The sequence below is a fragment of the Misgurnus anguillicaudatus genome, chromosome 11 (assembly GCF_027580225.2).
Source record: "Misgurnus anguillicaudatus chromosome 11, ASM2758022v2, whole genome shotgun sequence".
NCBI lineage: Eukaryota > Metazoa > Chordata > Actinopteri > Cypriniformes > Cobitidae > Misgurnus > Misgurnus anguillicaudatus.
Genome location: NC_073347.2, coordinates 2,640,809 through 2,659,913, shown reverse-complemented (window position 1 = coordinate 2,659,913; position 19,105 = coordinate 2,640,809). Strand labels below are relative to the sequence as shown.

The 19,105-nt window shown below is 37.1% G+C and overlaps 2 long non-coding RNA genes across 2 annotated transcripts in view; one reads left to right on the top strand and one right to left on the bottom strand.

The window, feature by feature from the left end:
- The window catches only part of LOC141368757 (uncharacterized), a 69,917-nt gene extending 65,420 nt beyond the window's left edge, over positions 1–4,497 (bottom strand). The window contains exon 1 of the long non-coding RNA XR_012371997.1: positions 3,698–4,497. This is a non-coding gene — a long non-coding RNA (uncharacterized lncRNA). The remainder of the gene's footprint in view (positions 1–3,697) is intronic.
- LOC141368754 (uncharacterized) lies at positions 2,197–18,639 on the top strand. Its single transcript, XR_012371994.1, has 3 exons — positions 2,197–2,595; positions 16,980–17,084; positions 17,368–18,639. It is a non-coding gene; the product is annotated as an uncharacterized lncRNA (long non-coding RNA).
- The last annotated feature ends 466 nt before the right edge of the window (positions 18,640–19,105 follow it).

The window sequence follows — 19,105 nt, the reverse complement described above, 5'->3', positions numbered from 1 at the left end:
TGGTGTCGGCCATTTTGTAGTGGTGTCCGAAACCTGATGCTGCATCCGAAAACGCCTACTTCCATACTATAGTACGCAAAAAAGCAGGCGAGGCAAGTAGTATCTCCGAATACAGAGTATTCCAAAAACAGTATGCGAAAAGTACCCGGATTACCTACTACTTACGGTTAGATTTTGCAGTGTGCATACGATGGACACTTCACTATCCCATGATCCCCCCGGAGAGGAGTTATCCAACGAAGAAGAGGCATGCAGCTGTTTTCGAGGTGGAATGATATGACGTTATGACGACGTATGTCACGTGAGGTAGCAACATGGTGGATGTAGTACGTCCGAATCTTATTCATACTAGGACTATACAGTACTGTTTTAACGGCAAGTAAGTAGCTACTTCATCTTATTCAGTACCTACTGTACAGTATGCGGTTTTGGAAGCAGCCTGAGTGAACAACTTCATTCCCAACATTTGTTCACTAATTTTTACCCACAATGCACTCTGATTTTGCGGGTATTCGATGTACACTCGCTCACTCATATTTCCCATGATGCAACGCATGAGTGGAATCAGCCAAAGGATACTGACAGTAAACACCAAACATTTACGTTTATACACAACTTTTTTAATTCTTTGTCAGTTATTTTCTACTTTTTGTTTTAAATAAACGAATTCAAAATAATTGTGATATCTTATATTTAATTATAATACACATTTTTATTAATTAATAAATAAACAACAGTAAATAAATATGACAAGCAGTTATTTTGTTCTTTTTATTATTAACTAATACAATAAACATGACAAATGACGTGACAAACAGTTAGAAAGTAAACTTTACCGTTTCACGGTACAATCAATAAAGCCACACTCAGGTGTAAACCGGGTGTGCCTCATAAGCCTTGAAAAGTGAAGCCTCTGACTCTTTGATCGCCCCCTGGTGGCTGGCTGCAGTACAAGTCATAAACCCGCCCTCTCCATTCAAATGAATGGGACTATGCTCTAAATAAAAAAATATTTACACTTCCAATAAAAGTTTTCGAAAGATGGTTTTGGTCCTTTCAAGTAGTTGTTATCACGCTGATATATGTTCAAGTGTTCATTTTTGTGATAAATTTCATTTTAGCTTGTAATTTGATGCTATAGAAACGGGGCGTGTCGTTATGAATGGAGTGGTTGAATTGGCCGCGCGAGCGTTTGGGCGGAAGTTTGATACCGCGGCTCCGCCTCTGGCTCCGCGGACGATTCCTTCTGGGCATGCCTTGGCTCCAAACTGACGTTTTACGTAACATGGCGGCGACCGTGGTCGAAAATTTTTGGCTTCAATTCATTACTATGGTGGGAGGCGACGTCCATCTTTTTTTACAGTCAATGGGTAACTCATGGTTGCGTGCGATGTTCAACCATCTGTCGTCAGAGCAAGGCTCTGTGCTTTAGCCAATTCGTACACAATACTGTTGCATGTCTTTTCGTAGAGGTTGGGAATTATCTCAGTGCTGAAATAAGTGCGAGACGGTAGTTTGTAACACGGATCGAGTGTTTTTATTAGATGACAAAAGCCTGCATCTCCGATCCCCGAAAACGGCTGTAAATCTTTGGCAATGAACACCCCCACTGCCATTGTTAGTTTTATGTGCCTCTCGGAATCAGTTGGGTATTTAATGTTATTCTGGAACGATTCAGCGAGGGACTGTTGTTTTTTGCAGGACTTTACCTGCTCTGCTATCCTGCCTTCAGACAGTGATATTGTTTGGTGATGGCGCCTCAGATGCGAAGTCATGTTGGAAGTGTTTCCGTGCGACTAGGCTATACGTATAAAACAATGCTTGCAGACAGTCATTTTTTTGTTTACTGTTTTTTCTTCCTCTGCATTATACTCAACTGCAAATCCGAAATGTCTCCACACCACGGATTTTAAAGACGCCGGCGCTTCCTCGAACAGTAGCCTGACTTCACCGCCGCTCGCCATGTTAAAGTGTGCAATGATGTTCACGCCCCCTAACTAGAGCATAGTGTGAGTGACTCGCAGGGAGGGGTTCCCTCATCTCAGCTCGTAGACTTACAGGCACACACAAACAGTCAATTCGGAGAGAAATAAAATGCACATAAATCATTTAAACGTAAAAACCGAAAAACCGAAATTCACAAGCGTGTATTGAACCATGGATGTCGCACCGTACGGTTCAATATTATATTGAGAATTGTGGCATCCCTATTGGCCAGTGGTATTCCAGTACTGATTTTGCTTTCAGTGTTTTTATGAAAGTTGAAATTGAGACTGAGGTGATTTATTTATGTGTCCTTAGATTACAGTATTGTTTACAGTGTTATGCAATTGATAACCTGACATGATTTAGCCTATTTCCATAAGTGGCCCACTACTTACCAGTATACTCATTTTCTGTGAAGTATTGAAGTTGTGTCCTGATTCTGAATGTGAAAATGACATGTATTGTCTTAATGTTTAGATTGACTGCTTACCAGTTGACATTTCAGTGAAAGACTGTTCCTGTGTTGCTGGAAGAGCACCCGACTGAGAGCTCACCCTTCCAACTGATGGAAAATAAATGTCCCATCTGGGGTCGTGGCTGTAAGCAGAGGTAAGAGTTTCACAGGTGACTGGGACTTTAACTTTTTCTCAGCAGGTGACTGGAACTTTTCCCTCTCGCTCCTTAGATTCTTTACGGTAATTTCCTCACGATTCCTCTGAACTCGGAGTGGCTTCTGTTCTGTCAACACAAGTACAGTGCAAGCCTTAGGTGTACACACACAATGAAGACAAAGACTCACCCACGACACTCCACACACTTTAAGTGAACTAAGGACTTAGCCAAATTCGGCCCGGGTTCGTCGTGTGGCTGGTTAGACGGTGTTCTCACCCACGCTTCTCTCCACGGTCGGGCCGCAACTGTTCATTGAATTCACAACACACGTTAGATATTATACCCTTTTCCACTCTGCACAGTACAATGTGCAGCGTTTCTCACGTGCGATGTCGATGCTTCACAGCGTTGGCTCTCTATATAGCAGGGGTCTCCAACCCTTTTTCACTGCAGAGCTACTTTCTAAAAAATAAAAGTGGTCGAGAGCTACTTGTGTCACGTAATACCTATATTGTTAGTGAGTTAATAGACACCTGTCTATTAACTCACTGTGATTTGATCTCTATACCCGCCAGCATTTTTTTAAAAAGTTGCCAGCCAGTGCCAGCATTTTTCCCCCCACAAAATTTTAATACCTTCCAGAAAATGCTTTTCTTTAAACATAAACATACGATACATCAAATTAAAGAACCTTTTTAGACAACAACAACAACAACCTTTCATGTTGTCTTTATTTATACTTTTTTTATCACCTCTTAGATAGGATTCTTCCAAAAATACCACATTTTGAATAAAAAAATCATTTATTAAAGATCAGATTTTGAAAGATGATCCAAACATACACAGAGTATTTACTGCTTTTGGATTCATAATAATAGGGATGTGCATGTATGTCATTTTTTCATTTCGATTAAGCCATAGGTCTGAAAAACGAGCACTGGATTAACTGAGGGCGAGGCAGTGAAAAGGGCGTCATTTTGAAAATTAAAATATTTTTATAAAAAAAACTCAAATAAAAACTTAATTTTGATGAAACTATGACAGAAAAATGAACCCTTACTAGATTATTAATGAAATAAATGTTTTTTTTTACAGAAACCTCTAACAGGAAAAGATGGGTGATACTAAAGGGTTATAAAAAAACAGACTGATGCGCTTTACATGATATTAATCCTTAATACAACATACATGTATTATACAACGTGTATCTGCACAAAATTCAAGACTTAAACTAAGTTATGTACTGGACAGAAAGTTTAACTCCTGTTGTGGATGCGCATCATCAGCATGCTTTTAAACACGTCCAGTCTTCATAATATTAAGCAGCTTTAAGTCTTTTGCTATCATTTTAGCGATTAGCGATAGCTGTGTCATGTCGTCCTCTCACCTGTTCTCAGTCAAGATGTAATGCTCATATGGCTCTCTTGGTATCTCTTGACATTTGATGTTTAAATATGAGATGATAACCAATTGAACTTGTGATGACGACTGTATTTTCATTTGATCAAAAGTGAATCCGAAAATCACGGCATCCTTTTTAACTATAGTGCCTCGACTCGAGGTGTGTCCGGCTTAACAGCGTTGCGCGGATCGGCTGGTTGCCGCGCGCGGGCTTCAAAGCGTTGCACGAATCGACCGGTTGCAGCGGCGCGGGTGCACGGACTAATCTATTTGTTTTTGAATCATACATGCTAAATTACTGATGTCATATGATACGCCGGTCTACACCGCTCAACGCGACATCAAACACGCTCCCAGTCTTTACTACCACAGGCGCTTGTAACACTAACCAGACATCCAAATCATAAGAACCACAGAAAATAAATAAATAAACCCACGAGCGAGCTACCTGCAATTAAGAGACGAGCTACCAGTAGCTCCCGAGCGACGTGTTGGAGACCCCTGGTATATAGACTCCCAGTATTACTCCCCGGCTCACCACGCTTCTCTCCACAGTGGGGCCGCAACTCTGAGTGCTAGACTCACAACACGGCAGAGAAAAAGCACTTTTTCCATGGCGCTCCTTTAATTTCCAGTCACAACTCCTTCCTCTTCGCCTCTTTCGGCTACTGCACTCCTCCACTCGCTCTAAGCGATCCCTTGATCAACGACGCCTTTAGGCTCTTCAAAGGAAGTGTGAGTTGTTGTCCGCCCTTGGCGGAAAGGCTCTCGCCCCGAAATCAACCGCCCTAAGCGGAACTGCATCTGCCCAAAGTCAACCGCTCTCTTGTGTTTCTCCAGCTCTATTTATATGTCTCATCTTCACACCTCTTCCAATCACGAGTAGCCACATAAATCTTCCACACCTGTTGCTCGTAGAGCCATGATTTGGGTTGTCAAAGAGACCAGGAAGTACTGTTGTTCGAAAAATGAGGTCTGGGCGGAAACCATCTTCGGGCGGAACCAATCTTCGCCGCTTTTGGTTCCGCCCTATAATAGTCACCCTGTGACATCTGCACTACATTTTTCCTCTTTAATAAATAGATTACTTTAATGTGCTCCTATGTGTGGCTTCCTCTTAATGCTATCAGGTCAAGTGTATAAAGCAATGCTAAACTTTCCTTAGTTGTAACGTGTAACTGTCCATCTCATAAGTTTTGGAGAATGAAGTTTAAAGGGTTCATATAATCTTTTTAATAATGTAAATGATGTAAACAAAATATTGTTTCATTAATCAATTCTGGTAAGTAAATATCTAACAAAATTACAGAACATTATTTATAAAGTACCGTATTTTCCGGACTATAAGTCACACTTTTTTTCATAGTTTGGTTGGTCCTGCAACGTATAGTCAGGTGCGACTTATATGTCAAAATTAATGAGATGGGTATAAACGGAGGTCGGAGCCAGCTGCAAATGGGTGGGTTAGCAGCAAGTGGGTGGAGCTTTACCCGCAAGTGGGCTGTACAAACTTCCAGAGGATTTTGATTGGTTTATTTATATCACCTGTAGCAGCTATTGGTTTATGCTCCACAGTTGGTGGCGCTAATGTGTAAGTTTTGTTGCGATCGATCAGAAAACAAAGAAGAAACCCGCTTTCACATGTTAGCGTGTCGTTGAAATGAAGGTGTAAGCTTGCTTTACAGTTTTTAGTTTTGTAAAAAAGCATTATAATTTCTGAAGAAGACCATTTTATAATGGCGTTTGTACGCTGTTTTTAGTCTTGATGTATTAAAAAAGATAAGGGTAAAGTGTATCCAGATACATTTCTGTAGTTTTTTTATTAGCACACAAATTACAAAATCTGTAACGTGGATGACAAAATCTTTTCTGCATTCCATTTCTACAATTTGCTCTCCAGATTATGGATTCTGAAGACCATAATAATAAGGTATTGTGGTTGTGTAATTTTTGTACGTTTTAGGTCTGCATTGATTTTCAAATTGTAAATGTCTTAAACGTTTTATAAATGGATTTGATATTACAATAACGTTGCAACTCCTAATTTAATTGTACAATGCATGCAATTCTTTTAAAACTTTTAATTTTTAAAAGTTTTCATTGTAGTTATGCTTTTTTTCTGCGTAATCCATAATGTTATGTAATGTAATGTAATGTAATTGAAACATTTGTTTTCATATCATAATTATTTTATAAAATGTATTACTCATAACCATCAGTGAAATAAATGTGAAACGCATGTTATTGTGTTTTAGGTTCACTTATCAGTAAAAGATATTTTTTGATGTTCCACATGACTATGATCACAGCTTCTACTGTAATGTATAAAGTTCTTAATTTACAAGTTGTTGTGTGTTTATAACATCAATTAATAATTTATGGTGTGTTTGATTTCATTGCTAGGACAATGCAGGACAAAGGCTGTCAAATAACTGGAGTGATTGTCTTGAGGGCAAGTACGTACTGTAAATGAGGAACATCGAGGTGTAATCAATTGCTGTTACCATTTAACTTTTTTGGTGTGTCTTTCCATATTATAGTATGCACTGTATGTTATTCTGGGACAGAAGTTTGACTTCACTGAAGTAAGTATTTATTTTTGTAGCTATATGCATTTTAATATAATTGAAAATTGTACTAATTCATTACTTTATGTACACAGCTAAACATGAAGAACATAGAAAATGGTGGTGTGCCATCTTGCTTGAAAATTAAGTAAGTGTGAAAAAATTAGCTGTACTTTTAACGTGGTGTTTTAAGAAACTCTTAAAGAAGTGAAGAAATCTTGTTCAGTCTGTAAACTGTTTTGGGAAGACATGGAACGGAATGATTTAGTGACTCGCTCATAACACTATTTCAGTAAAAATATATACTGCAGACACTTTGAGTGAAAAGAGTGTTTCAGTGATGATGAAAATCAGCAAGTGTAAACACTACTTGCTCTATCAAACTCCTTTAATAGCTGTTCTTAATACTATTAGGGGTTGGCAAGATTTTGAAATGTTGTTATATTCATTGGTGAATTCATTGGTGAATAATTTAAAATTGGACCATTAATTCGATTGTTTCTATATTTACAAAAGTCTTTACTGTAATTTGTAATCAATGTAATGCATCCTTGCATTTAATTAATTTTGATATTGAACTTGTTCTATTTCTTACTTTATTTGTTTTTGTTGCATGACAATCAAATTGTGGAAGACATGGGAGAAAGAGAAAATGAGCTGTTGTAGCTGGTATTGTCAGCTTTTTATATTTTGCTGATATTTTTGTCAAATAAAAAATTAATGAATAATTTTATCACGTTTTTATTCTAATTCTCTTTCAGAAGAAGAAGAAGAATGCTCTGCACTCCCTGAAACCTAGGGGAAGAAAAAAACTGAACTTGCATATGAAAGTAAGAACTTTGCTATAAAACAAAATACATATACTTTGCTGGGTTTCAAATTATGTAACTATAATTCATTTCAGCAGACCAAACCCCAGTTGTGCCCTCTGTTTTGCATAATCAATTGCAATGATGATTTAAAATGTGTATCATAGAACAATTTTAATCCACTTATATTTTTCTTTAAGGATGAGCTGTTAAAAGATGATGACCGTCCATCATGCTTCATCTTCAAGGTAGTTGAATGTTATATCATGTGCTTTTTAAAAAAAATGTAACGGCCTGTGCTAACTTTTCAGTTATCAGGAGCGTTGCTGAAGAACATACTGCTTGAAGTTGTTCTTCAAGAAGAAGATGCTGCCTACACGACCCTGTCATTGGCTTGCTCAAGGTTCAGGGACATAGTTGGGAATGACAAGTTCAAGAATCAGGCACACTTCTTATGGCTAGAAAGTAAATATTGACATTAAAAAATAAAATGCATAACAAGAACATCATTGATAATGTTAAATGTTATGTGAATTTTTTTGCACCTCAGGTGTTACATGCTGGAAAAAGTCATCTCACTACAAACAGCTCTTCTGGAAGATGTACTCATTCTCCACGTGTTTGCTGCACACCTGGTACTTTTTGTGTAAATTGGTGATGAATAAACTAGTTGTTAGTCTAAAGGAAAACTAAAAATCTAATTTACTTATATCATCCCTTGGAGTTTAAAAGTTCTGGACACCATTCACTTGCATGGCATGGACCTACAGAGCTGAGAAATTGTTCGTAATGTTTGTAAATGTTCACTGTCAACTATAAACCCTAGTTCTTATTGTGCTTCTTGTGTATCCATCAGGTTATGCTGGGAAGGGAAAGCGAGATGAACTCCAGGGCATTTATTCAAAAACCTTCCATCCTGGATTTTGCAGATTTGACTGCATGCAGATCAGTTCTAATGAGCTGATATAGTTTCCTTACAAAGACTAAAAATAATAAAATAAAACAAACACTTTTGCAAACAATTCTGAGTGACTTGTACATGATTTTATTCATTGAAAAAATAATTTAAATGTAATATATGTGTAACACGTTCAGAAAAACATTAGTCTGCTATTTAAAAAAAAAAATGCAGTAAATATGGATGGTAACTTTATTTTACATTAGCCACATGATTTTCATGTATTTACACATTCACTTCACTAAGTCCAGTTGCATCACATTTTAATATGTTCATTTACTTGATATTGATATATGGAGCTTCAGAAATGTGTTTGAATAAGGCCTACAGCCTGATGAATTTAAAACGCCATCACTTTAAGTGTAAAAAAAGGTGTAAAACGTGACCTCATCATTGACAGTGAGTGGTATTGGACACACACAATAATAACAAAGCTGTAAGAAATCAGACCATGATGAGGAACGTGATATTTGATCGTTTATTTTCATTACTGTCGCTACTTCCTGTCATTCTCATTCCCCGCCGTCCCATTTGCGGCGTAAACTCCTCCTACTTGCACATTTCTGAAATCCCTCCCACTTGCGGCGTTAGCTCCTCCCACTTGCTGCGTAAGCTCCTCCCACTTGCAGTCTCCGGGCTGCAGCGATACATACATGAAATTAATTCATACTGACTAACATGAACCAAAGGAAAACATTACTGTCTACAGCCATGAGAGGGCGCTATATGTTGCTCCTGTAGCCTACCCTGAAAAAAACTTAAAGACAACGGAGAAAGACTTAACAAACCAAATGTCCCCCAAAAGAATAATAATTTTCTAAATAAATGCGACTTATAGTCCAGTGCAACTTACATGCCGGAAAATACGGTATTTACAAGACACTATAATAGAAACATTCATTATAAAGTGTTTACATGAAAACATTTTAGAAATACATTTATTAGAAGGTTTTTTTAAGTGTAAAAGAGTCAAGTCCGGTGTAGGAGAACTGGTTAAGCTTCTTTTATTAATCTCCTCAACCCCTTAGTAGTCACTACGAAAGATGCCTGCTACACACACATACAGGTAGGGTTGAAGCTGTCCCTACGGATCTTGACTTACCGCAGTATCAGGACTGAAAACATATCTCCGCATTATTATAACGTGACGACTGGGAGCACAACAATCTAATGCTGACTTCTTTACCCGTTGGAAGGCTAGTCGCCTTTCTCTAAACCATGGGTCACCAAACTAAGGCCCGCGGGCCGACTCAGGCCTGCCACCCCCCGTTGACCGGCACCCCAGCCCCTCGGCCCCCCCTAATTGAACAGCCCTATGAGGCACGTTTAGTTTTGGTATTGTTTTTTTGGAAAGGTATAACACGTCACATCTCGTATTTTGTTGATTTTTTTTAAGTAAAAAATTATATTTCTATATTTGCCAAATTTTCATCACCCGACATGCTCAAGTTTTCAAAGAACGGTGGACCAACAGTTATTTTTTTGTTCATTGTAGGACCGTGCAGTTTGTATCATATGTAAAGAAAGTGTGGCAGTTTTCAAAGAATATAATCTGTGTCGTCATCACGAAACCCGCCACAAAGTGTATGCTAGCTAGCGAGGGCAAGCAAGAGAAGACAGGATTCAGAGGATGAAAGTCAGACTGGCAGCACAACATAATGTTTTTCTTCTCCAAACTCAGGTAAACCAGGCTGCTGTCTGAGCTAGCTATAAGGTATAGCTCACCTACTAGCTACCCATGAAAAGCCGTTTACTAATGGGGACTTTGGCTGTGCCAGGCTAGTAATATAGCTAAAATATAGCTGACCCGGCCCCCATCACAGTCAGGAACGATAATGTGGCCCCCAGAGAAAAAAGTTTGGTGACACCTGCTCTAAACATACCTCTTTGTCGCTGTTTGTTGAACTCGGTCGCTCTCTGTCTACCGCTCTCGCTGTCAGATCACCAAACCGGAAGTTTTCACCGGAAATACTGGGCCTCACAGTCAAGTTGGAAACGTCAGCGGTCGCCATATTGTGCACAGAGCCAATTAGAGAACATATCATTTACATAAAAGTTTTGGCTTTTAGATCCACTAAGTGGCGCTTTTACACAACATATAACACACTTACTTTGTGTAAATCATAAAAAGTTCAAAGTAAAGAATGATGACCATTATTTGTAAGTTTTTATTTATAATATCAATACTCTATCAGTGAAATGACTCCCACTGTATTTAGAAACTGTTTTTATTATAAAACAGTGATCAAATATTGAAGCAAAATCATAATAAATTACAGTTTATAAACAAGAATTATATTAAAGTTAACATAGCTTACCCCAAAAAAATTACAGGGTTAGTTAATTTTAGGACATTTTCTTCACTTCTAAAACACAACACAATTCAATGCCTAATTTAAAATACAAGTAAAAACGAAACGTAAAATGTATTTACAGTGAACAGAACATTAGCCAATTAATTTCTATAATCTTTTGAGGATAAAAATACTCCACCGAAGCTTCAGACACCAGGCGTAGTTCTAAAAATGACCGCGTGAGGGCGCTTTAGAGGCGCTTATGTGCGTTGGTTGCTATTATTCAAACCTCCGCGGAAGAACTGTTTTATAAGTATCAGATTTTGCAGATAATTTGTTTAATCAATGGGTAATTATATTTTGGTAGCACGGACTGTTATATGTTGTAATCGACAAGATATATTAACTTTTATATTTTTTCAGTAGTAGAGGAAGGATGTTCCGATTGGTCGATGTACTATTTGTCCCGCCTCTCCTCCATTGTGATTGGACAAAAGCGATTTACAGCGCGCCACTTAACATACACATTATTAGCAGAATAACAATTGTTTTACAAAGCATCTTTAAAAACGTTTTAAAATGTATAATATAAAATGAATATGTATATTTGTTGTGGAATATCATTTATTTTATAAAAAATATTTTTAGCCAATGGGGGCCTGCTCCACCACAAGCTCCGCCTATGCCTGCATTGAGCTGCAACTTAAGTATTCGAAACTCGAAAGTCGTCATTTTCTATCTCTATGATAAATGTTGCTGGTTTTACTTTAAAAAATGCATCTTGCGAATACAAGAAAAAGTTAAGCTGTGAAATTAATTAATTGCACTTTAGTGATGACTATAATGACACAGTCTCGATCTTTGCACGTCTCTCTGTATTGTGCATTTAAATCATGAATATTTAATAAAAGGCGGTCTTTACTCTGATTTTATAGAGACAGAGCGCCGTTATGCAAATTTGAGGGCCACGCCCACCGGGGGGGAGATCAGTCCAGCCGTCTCCATTGAGTTTGTGTTGCGAGAGGCCGCCTCCTTGTCATTTCTGGCTTATAACAAAAAACTGAATAATGCCTAAAAGCTGCTGTGTGACGGTGTGTGCAGCTAACAAGCCAAAGAACCCAGAAATAAGTTTTTATAAACTGTCGAGCCGTAAAACCCAGTCTTTAAGGAGAATAAAGTGGATTGCCGACTACGTTTCCCCCTAGTGGACGCAGTTCTGCTAGTGGAGGTGCTGTGAGGGGTTGCCTGTATCCATTTTTGTGTCTGTAGAGGCTCGTTTTTTGGGGTCGACAGCTTATAAAAACTTATTTACAGATTAAACTTAAAAACAGAATAATACCTAAAAGCTGCTGTGTGACAAGGTGTACATCTAACACGCCAAAAAAATAAATAAATAATTTTTTATAAGCTGTCGACTTCAAAAAACGAGCGTTTAGACACAGAAATGGAAACAGGCAACTTTTCATAGTACTCCTATTAGTAAAACTGCGTCCAATAGGGGGAAACGTAATCGGCGATCCACTTTATTCTCCTTAAAGACTGGGTTTTACGGCTCGACAGCTTATAAAAACTTATTTCTGTGTTCTTTGGCTTGTTAGCTGTACATATTGTCCCAAAGCAGCTTTTAGGCATTATTCAGTTTTTTCCCAGCCAACATTGCAAGGTGGGGCCCATGTGGGCCCCATATGGGCTTCCTATGTGGACTCTATATGGGTTTGTCCATGAGTTCCACTATGGCCCCCCGTGAGTTAGCCCACATGAATTTGATATAGAAACTGAGTGGGGCTTATGTGGGGCCCAGCTGGGCAACACACATGGGGCCCATGTGGGCCCTATATGGGCCCCATATGGGCTTCCAATGTGGGCTGTACATGGGTTTGTCCATGGGTTCCACTGTGGCCCCACCTGGGTTGCCCACATTAATTTGATATAGAAACTGAGTGGGGCCTATGTGGGGCCCACGTGGGCAACACACATAGGGCCCATATTGCACCCATGTAATGAAGCCCACGTTACATATCAGGGCCCAGAATGGATCTTTAATGGGTACTGGACTGGTCCCTTATTATGAAATAATTATACTTTTAATGCTTAATTGTAATTTACTTAAATAATATATTTGTTTTAAATTGAAAACCGATAAAAGCAAATCATTTCAGTTCGGTAAATATCAGATTTCAGCATAAATATTCAACAGTTCATTCATCTGTAACATCATAAAACATGAAGGAGGTGCAATATGAGAAATCAAATTAAAAAACTGTAAAGGTTCAATATATCAAAATACTTTATTGTCAATTTATAACAATACAATGCTAAAATAATCATAAACATTTTAAAACTGCTAAGGCAGGTAATGACTAACAATTTAACATAACACTTAAAAAAAGCATTGAAAGAAGTCAAACTCTTAAAATACTTCGAACTCAAAAACAACACAAACATTGCTCACTCTTCTGGAGATGGTCTTCTGATCATCAATTAATCTTTGCTCAAACGTTTTATGAAGAACTTCCAAAGCATCCACAGCCAAACTCATTAAATGTCCTTGCACGTTTGCTTTGATTCATCCCTGTGCAGTCCGTAAAAACACAACTCAGGATAAATTACAAGTGTAACAGTTGTGAGAGACTCCTGCTGCTCTGATAGAAACCGTATCCTTGCGCCTGAGACTAAATTCTTGTAGTTTAAATGTTTATCATCTTTGTAGTTGTAATTTTAAAAGTCTGCCTATTTTAGCAAAGATTATTTAAAATATGATATTATATTATGTGATAAAAATCACAATTAAAAACATTTGAAGCAGGACTACTTTGTCAAGCGTAATGTGTCGTTGCAGTGAGCAGATCGTAATGAGGTCTCCTTATATGAAACACCTGACTCCACTAATCAGACTCCTTTCAGAATGTTTGAAACATTTCTTTAATTAACACACTTATCAAACTGATGAACTTTCTGAAATTTCTTATTTTCACTCATGCTCAGCTGTGCAAATTAAAATTAATAATTGGCAGGTTAACATTACAAATATCACAAATAAATGTTAACAATAATGCATTTTTATTTAAAATGTTTTATACTGATCATATCCTATCTGTGATATTATTTGCTCTTTGTCTTAAAGTGACTATAAACCAAAAGTAATAATTTGAAGAGTTTAAATGTATATAAAATGTATTTTAAGCATAAAATGTTTTGCCCACATAGGTGCCATGAGGGCCCCACATTATTATCCCACATGGGCAAACCTATATGGGGCCCACATAGGGAAACCCACATGGGACCCACATAGTCAACCCACAAGGGACCCATATATATTGCCCATGTTAAGCCCATGGCCACATGAAACCCATGTTGCCCATATGGGACCCATGTGGGGCCCACATATCAATGTTAATTAAATGTAAAAAAATTATGCATTTTTATTCAAAATGTTTTATACTGATCAAATCATATCTGTTATATTATTTGCTATTTGTTTAAAAGTGACAATCAACCAAAAGTTATTATTTTAAGATTGTAAATGTATAAAGATATATTTCAAGCATAAAAATGTTTTGCCCACATAGGTGCCATGAAGGCCCCACATTTTTATCCCACATGGGCAAACCTATATGGGGCCCACATAGGGAAACCCACATGGGACCCACATAGTCAACCCACATGGGACCCATATATATTGCCCATGTTAAGCCCATGGCCACATGAAACCCATGTTGCCCATATGGGACCCATGTTGGGCCCACATATCAATGTTAATTAAATGTAAAAAATAATGCATTTTTATTTAAAATGTTTTATACTGATCAGATCATATCTGTGTTATTATTTGCTATTTGTTTAAAAGTGACAATCAACCAAAAGTTATTATTTTAAGATTGTAAATGTATAAAGATGTATTTCAAGCATAAAAATATTTTGCCCACATAGGTGCCATGAGGGGCCCACATTATTATCCCACATGGGCAAACCCATATGGGGCCCACATAGGAAACCCACATGGGACCCACATATATTGCCCATGTGAAGCCCATGCCCACATGTAACCCATGCTGCCCAGATGGGACCCACGTGGGGCCCACATGTCAATGTTGGCTGGGTTGTTATAAGCCAGAAATGACAAGGAGGCGGCCTTTTGCAATACAAAGTCAATGGAGACTGTTGGATTGCTTTCCCCCCCGGTGGGCGTGGTTTTCAGGTTGTGACGCGCTGCGCTCTGTCTCTATACCATTCAGTGTGGTTTTGCATTTACAGTATACAGTATAAAAGACACTTTAATCTGTTAATCATTTGTGATGCTGGCAAAATGAGTTGGAATAAGCAAATTTAAATTTTTGTTATTAAGATTTTGAAATTCTTTTTTTTTTAATCACAGGGTTAGTTAATTTTAGGACACTTTCTTCACTTCATATATATATATACAGTGAACAGTACATTAGCCCATTAATTTCTATAATATTTTGAGGATAAATAAACTCCACCGAAGCTTCAGACGCCAGGCGCTGTTCTAAAAATGACCGCGTCAGGGCGCTTTGGAGGCGTTTTTGTGCGTTGGTTGCTTTTATTCAAACCTCCGCGGAAGTACTGTTTTATAAGTATCAGATTTTGCAGATAATTTGTTTAATCAATGCGTACCCATTTTGTGGTAGCACCGATTGTTATATGTTGTTATCAACAAGATATATTAACTTTTATGTTTTTCAGTAGTAGAGGAAGGATGTTCCGATTGGTCGATTTACTGTTTGTCCCGCCTTTCCTCCATTGTGATTGGACAAAATCGATTTACAGAGCGCCACTTTTGATAAATACACGTTATTAGTAGAATAACATATGTTTTACAAAGCATCTTAAAAAACGTTTTAAAATGTATAATATAAAATTAATACGTATATTTGTTGTGGAATATCATTTATTTTATAAAAAAAAAAATGTTTAGCCAATGGGGGGCCTGCTCCACTGCAATGGCTGTATTGAGCTGAAAGTATTAGAAAGTCGTCATTTTCTATCTCTATGATAAATGTTGCTGATTTTACTTAAAATATGCATCTAGCGAATACAAGAAGAAGTTAATCTCTGAAAATAATTAATTCAAACCGCCAGGTGCTGTTCGAAAAATGACCGCTTGAGGGCGCTTTGGGGGCGCTTATGTGCGTTGGTTGCTTTTATTCAAACATCCCCGGAAGTACTGTTTTATAAGTATCAGATTTTGCAGATAATTTGTTTAATCAAAGCGTACTCATATTGTTGTAGCACGGGCTGTTATATATTGTAATCGACAAGATATATTAACTTTTATGTTTTTAAGTAGTAGCGAAAGATGTTCCAATTGGTCGATGTACTGTTTGTCCCGCCTCTCCTCCATTGTGATTGGACGGCTGGATAAAAGCGACTTTACCGAGTGCCACGTTTTAATAAACACGTATTATTAACAAAATAGCAATTGTTTTACAAAGCATCTTAAAAGAACCTAAATTAATATGCATATTTGTTGTGGAATATCATTTATTTGATAAAAATCCTTTTAGCCAATGAAGGGCCTGCTCCACTGCAAGCTCCGCCTATGCCTGCATTGAGCTGCAAGTATTAGAAAGTCGTCATTTTTTTACCTCTATGATAAATGTTGCTGATTTTACTTAAAAAGATGAATCTAGCGAATACAAGAAAAAGTTAATATTTAAAAAATAATTTATTACATTTGAGTGATGACTATAATGATGGTCTCGATCTTGTATTGAGGATCTTTGCACATCTCTCTGTATTGTACATTTAAATCTTATTAAATAAAATACAGTGTTTTATATCAGGGTCAAGTTTGGTTTTGCATTTACGGTATAAAGTATAAAAGACCCTGTTATCTGTTAATCATGTGTAACCCGTGCTGGCAAGATGAGTCAAAATGAACAATTATTTTTATAAAAAAAAAAGATCCAAGAATAAAAATGTTCTGCTTGTATGTTTATCTTCCTGTAGCAGGTGATTTAGGGATATTTAAGGTATATATGACGCAATGCAATACATAATATGAATAGTCTATAATAGATAACTGTATACTGTAGGCTATATTGTTCGATAAGAGGGGAAACTCCAGCTAAAATAAAAAACAATAATAGATACAGATGCTCATTTACTGAAATAATGTCATCTGTACATTTTAAGCATTAGGGTTTTTGTTTAGTTTTTCCTAAAAACGGCGGGTTTTTAAATAAATTTAACAACAACAAATTTTACCTGCCTTAAAATGTTTAACACATGTGGTTTTGCATAATTTCTAATTAACATAAGTGCTGTTATATCATCATATAGATATTTAAATATCACTAAAATCATGAAGTCATTTGTTTTCTATCTTCAGGTCATAATGGAGTCAATCTGTCTGATAGGGCTAAACTTTTCCTGCTGGTTTTGTCCATCTCGGTTTCATTTCTTCTTGGAAGTCTGAGCGCTCTTATGATGAATTGTAAGTACTGTTACTCTTGAACAACATCCTGAATTACATCATAACAAACAGACGTGTGTAGTCTGTGTACATACATCAAAAGGGGTTTGAGCACCTCGAGAGGAAGTGTATTTTATTTTACAGTATACTATTAACACTGATATGCATGTAAATGATGTAGAAGTGATGTGTTTATTAAAAATAGAGAGTATGAACTTTCATTCGATATTTTCTCCAAGTTATTTTGCACATTTCTGTGTGTGGGTTTTAAGATTCAAATCTTTTAATTTCCTCTTATTTTTAGTGTCTTCATCAGATCCTGACAGAGAACTGATGGAAAACTACAGCAGAATTCAAGAGCGTCTCTCTCCTTATCATGGTAGGATTTTACTTTTAGACGACTACAATGTTCCTACATGATGCGTACAGTATCAGTTTGTGATCATAACTGTATTTAATATCTTAAAACACTTAAAATTAAAAATTTTCAACTCCTGTCCCTTGTTGGGCTCTAAACACAATACAATTTACATACTAAACTACTTTAATTTTAAACAAATAACATGATAGTGACAGTTCATGTCTCTAAACATACACAATAAAATTTACCCATAAAATTTACCCGTAAGGTTTACATACACACGTATACACTGTCAGAAAAAAGGGTACGGTTGGGGTCCATTTGTGCCACTTAAGGTACAAATGGCGAAGTTGTACCCTCAGTGGGTCATAGTTGCACCTTAGGGTACTAAAATGTACAATTTAGGAATAAAAAAGGTACAAAAAGGTTTCCAACAGTCAGAGGGTCCATGTTTGGACCATTTAATCTCCAAACAAAGGTAGGGGAGACCGGGGTTGGTTGTCACAATTTTTACTCATGCATGAATTGCTCATCTTCAAAAAGTCTTTCAGCAGTAATTCCTACATGAAATGAAACTTTGGAGTCTTGGCTTTAAATGTGTATACTTTTAGATGATAATGTTTCAGAGGAAGCTAAAAGACTAAGAGATCAGAATAAGAATCAGCACCCAGATGTGATGACAAAAAGGAATGCCTCTGGAGATACTTTAGATGTAGATTTTTCTTTATATGAATTAAAACGGGCTCTAGGGGGAGTTAAACATACATCTCCTGGTAAAGACTATGTGTGTTATATAATGATCGAGCATCTGACCGATAGATCCTTGAAAGTTATATTACGTCTGTTCAATAGGATTTGGAATGAGGGAAAGCTTCCATCCTCATGGAAACATGGAATAATAATTCCAATAGGCAAACCGGGTAAAGATAAATCAAACCCGACTGGATATAGACCAATTGCTTTGACTTCCAATATGTGTAAACTGATGGAAAAAATGATTATTTACAGGCTAAACTATGTTTTGGAAAATAATGGGCTTATGTCACCATATCAAAGTGGATTTCGGGCAGGGCGGAATACAATGGACGCTGTGTTAAGCCTGGAAGCTGATATAAGGAAAGCTCAAGTAAATAAAGAAGTTCTGGTTGGGGTTCTGTTTGACATTGAGAAGGCATATGATATGCTTTGGAAGGAGGGGCTACTAATAAAACTTAAATGCATGGGAATTGGAGGGAAGATAACTGGATTATGGACTTTCTCTTTGAAAGAACAATTCAAGTCAGGGTAGGAGTAGAGTATTCTAAGACGTATAAGATTGATAATGGGACACCTCAAGGAAGTGTATGTAGTCCAGTGTTATTTAATATAATGATAAGTGATGTTTTTAATCATATTAAAGGTGATATAGGACGGGCATTATTTGGAGATGATGGGGCAATTTGGAAAAGAGGACGTAACATTAATTGTGTGTCAAAAAAGTTACAAGAGTCAGTGGAAGCTGTTGAAGCATGGGCAAATAATTGGGGTTTCAGGTTGTCAGTACCTAAAACACAAGTTATTTGCTTTACAAAATAGAAACAAATACCAGTTGTTAAATTGAAATTATATAAACAAGACCTGGAGCAAGTTTCAGTTATTAAATACCTTGGAGTATGGATGGATCAAAGACTGACTTTTGCAA